Below are 3,936 nucleotides of genomic sequence, written 5' to 3'. Positions count from 1 at the left end.
AAATAAATAAAAACCAACAAGCTTACCTTTCATTTTGAAACTTTCTAAGTTAGAATTGTAATTATGTATGTTGACTATCAAATATTAAACAAATATGAAATATGAGTGAATGAGAAAAGATGAATGAATGAAAAAAGAATAAAGAAAGTGAGCAAGAGAAAAAAACAAAAATTATGCAAAAAACAAAAATAAGTATTTAATATGTGTTTTTTTTTTTTAACTATTACAATCTAATTAATTATAGAAATAAAATATAAAAAGTTCCAATTAAGCTTTACTAGTGTTCTTTTTCGAAGATAAAGATAATTATAGCAATAAATAATCAATTAAAGATAATTTAGAATCTTAACAAAAGTTGAAAACTAATATATATATATTTTATTTACTATATATATATATGGGGAATTTGGCCCAATATCCCTATTGAAAGCCTTCTAAGGAAATTTACCCCTTTAGTTTCAATATTTTTTGTTTTGCCCTTTTATTTTTCAATATTCCTAAATTATCCTTTCAAAAGAAAGATTAATGAAAGGGTATGTGTATTCTATTTTTCCTCTGAACCTGAACGACATGAACGGAGCACAAAGAAAAGAGGAAGAGAAAGTGAGACAGAATGCCGAACAGAGCTTGGGAGAGAGATGATTTGTGTAATGGGTAATGCAATTTTTAAAGTCTTTAAACTCAAGAGCGAGGGAAAATGACTTATTCATCAGCTTGACTCTCTAATCCCTAAAGAGGAAGAGACCCATGTCTGTTGCAGCGATTTGAGCTCGAATGGTGCTTCATTGATGGCTCGGAAAGAATCTGTGGACTGGATTTTGACTGTTAAGGCGCACTATAGGTTTTCTGCTGTGGCCGTTGTTCTTGCCATGAACATCTCCCGTAGAAGCATTCTTCGTCTTCTTCTTCTTCTTTAAGCTTCGGCCTTTTCTGTAATTCTTCCAACACAAAGAAGCATTTTGGGTGAGTTTTCGTTTCATGACGAAAAAAAAAAAAAAAAAAAACAGATAACACTTTCTGCTTGCCTCCCCATTTCTTGTCTTTCCTACTCTTCTTTTCTCTTTTGTTGTCCAACATTTTGTTTGAACCATGGCCATTTTGGGCTACTTTGTCCCTTGGTATCTCTTTAAATATCTGTAATTTCTCATTGATTTCTCACTTGAATTGGGTATTTTTTCAAAAAATTTCAAAAACCCACCATTTTTTAAGGGCATGGAAATAAGAGAAACTGTGATTTATTATTAGCACTTTTGGTATTGTGCACTTTTGGTATTTTTGCAGTCATTCAGGAAATTAGACCCAGAAGATGAGAGCATAGACTTGTATATGTGCAGAAATATTTAGGACAAATACCCTAATTTCAAATTTGAGTATACACTTGATTCAAACAACCAACTATAGAACATTGTCTGGTCATATGCATCTTCTGTCAAGTCATATAAGATCTTTAGTGATGCAGTGGTGTTTGATACAACTCATTGCTTGACTGTATTTGATATGCCACTTGGGATATGGGTTGGAATGAATAATTATGGTATGCCTTGCTTCTTTGGTTGCTTGCTTCTGCGAGAAGAAAATTTGAGGTCTTTTGATGGGCATTGAAGGTAATAGAGTGAAAGTAGAGTACAATACAAATATATTCTATTAGTCATTTTGTGTAGAAAGGAAGTGGGGTTATTGGTCATTTTGTGTAGAAATTATGATAATACAAATTTTCGGTAATTATGATAATATAAATTTTTTTGTTAGTCAAACCATCTATTGTATGGCTTGTGGGTGTAATTGCTATTTTGAAGGATAAGACGTGAGGTTCCTCATGCTCATGACTAAATTTTATATTGATTACTCATATGACTTTATGGAACTAGGTTAATTAATCTTTAGACAAGCATGTATTCTATCAAACTGTTCTAATAGTATCATCACCACTTGCTTATTTCCTTCTCTTTCTGTTATGAAGAGAAAACTAATTTCTACTTATACATTTGTTATGTCATTTAATTTTATTTTTCTAAAGCCTACTTGACAAATAATCTGTTTTACTATTTGTGAAAATATTAGTCATCTTTGTAAAAGTCATAAACTTCATATTTCATTTGATTATTGTAATGTTTTACACTTTGATATGTTATTTTGCAGTTGGGTTACACATTATTGATTGATATTTATCATTCTCTTGTTTCATTTGGATATGTTATTTTGCAGTTGGGTTAAACATTATTGATAAATATTTATCATTCTCTTGTTTTTGATTGGATATTTTTTAGTGTTGACAAGTTAAGGAAGCTTTTGTCTGACAAGGATGCATACCATCAATTTTTACTTTCGCTCGATCAAGTTAAAATTCAAAATAATGTACGTACATAAGCTTTTTCTCTTATTTGGGAATCTGTCTATAGTACTTAAGTGCATAAAGTGCATGCATCAACCCCTTTTTAAAATGCTTGTTAGTGAATATTGGGTATTGTACTAATACAATGACTTTTGTGCTTGATTTATATGGTTTATTAATGAGCATGGTGGTTTATGCCTTCCCAATATATAGTAGTTTCGCTATTGTGATACTTGAGTCTATGTTCTGATTATTTTTCCTAGATATATTTTTGCAACTTGACAATTATCAGCTTAGAGATGAAATTCGCAAAGAAACACTGCAACTAGTGAGTTATTCTTTTCTTGTTATCTACTAGTTTTTCTTATATCAGTCATGCACAATTGGATTATGCATGGAGAAATCTGCTAGTTCTTTTTTTTTTTTAATTATATATATATCAATCAAGCACAACTGAATTATGCATGGAGAAACAGATCCTGAATTTATTTAAACTCATAGGGGAGAACTTGGAAAATGAACCACGCATTTATCTTGCTTTCTTTAGGTAGTGTCGAATTTATTGTGTTGATTGTGAAACATTTTCTCCTGTTTGTATGGTCACAGTGCAGAATTATTTAACAACAGAGTTGGCTGCTACATAGGAGAAGCTACATGAGCTTGAGAGACAAAAGGAAGAAATGTTGAGGTTCGGTTCCCCTGCTTCCCTTCTCCAAAGGCTTCAAGGTATAGAATATGATAATTTATAGTTGGAAATCTACATTGTGTAGTTTCTTTGTGCTCAAGCACATGTTTTATTCTATTGTTTTGTACCCAGTGGCTATGCTTAAACATAAAAGAATTAATGTAGAGAAGCCAAATTTGATAATAAGCTACTTTAACTTAATTACTTTTAACCTTTATTTTACTGGTGTTTGTTTGCAGATGCAATGAACAAAACCGATGAGGAATCTGAAAATCTGCACAAGCAGCTTCTTGATAGGGAGATCGAGCTCGGTCCTTTTGTGCAGATATACAAGAAGCTTCGCACCACTTAAGCGAGCACTCATTCATCTTGCAGCTAAAACAAATTCACTTAGTTGAATTGATATTATAGAAAGATATATACTTGGAACACACTGAAATCTTACTTGCAGTTTCAATGCATTGGCTATATAAACATGATTGTCTGTGTATTATTTGGTTAAATATTTTCTCTTTGCTAGTATATCATTTTTGACAGCATTTGTTCATGTAAGTTCAACATTCATCATGGTATAGTATTGTAAAGTTACAATTTTATCAGTTTTTGCCATAATTACATTTACATTTCTGATTTTTAACTTGAAAAAGCAGACGGATGCAGTCTATTGCATGTTTGATAACATATCATTCCATGTTCAGTTTTTGGTTCAGTTGTTTGTATGTTTCTTACTATTGCATGGATGATATTACTGCCCAATGGTAATGACCGATGCATCGTCGATAATTGACATTTGTACACCATCGTAAAAGAATCACCACAATTCCATCCGGCAACTTCAATCATGTATGTTCCAACCAATAACATGCTAAATGTAGCCTTATTAATGATAAATTCTGACAAAGTAAGTGATCAAACGGCA

The 3,936-nt window shown here is 31.6% G+C and overlaps 1 non-coding gene across 5 annotated transcripts; it reads left to right on the top strand.

Moving 5' to 3' along the window:
- The first annotated feature begins 501 nt into the window (after nt 1–501).
- LOC125421060 (uncharacterized) lies at nt 502–3,613 on the top strand. Of its 5 annotated transcripts, XR_009639267.1 has the most exons (5): nt 509–963; nt 2,268–2,355; nt 2,596–2,660; nt 2,939–3,058; nt 3,257–3,613. It is a non-coding gene; the product is annotated as an uncharacterized LOC125421060 (transcript). The 5 variants fall into 5 exon arrangements; XR_009639264.1 differs by having other exon boundaries at nt 502–963; nt 2,268–2,660; XR_009639268.1 differs by lacking the exon at nt 2,268–2,355 and having other exon boundaries at nt 516–963.
- Nucleotides 3,614–3,936: the final 323 nt, after the last annotated feature.

This window comes from Ziziphus jujuba, chromosome 6, assembly GCF_031755915.1.
Source record: "Ziziphus jujuba cultivar Dongzao chromosome 6, ASM3175591v1".
NCBI lineage: Eukaryota > Viridiplantae > Streptophyta > Magnoliopsida > Rosales > Rhamnaceae > Ziziphus > Ziziphus jujuba.
The sequence above is the reverse complement of the archived record's forward strand: the minus strand, read 5'-3'. Positions and strand labels throughout refer to the sequence as shown.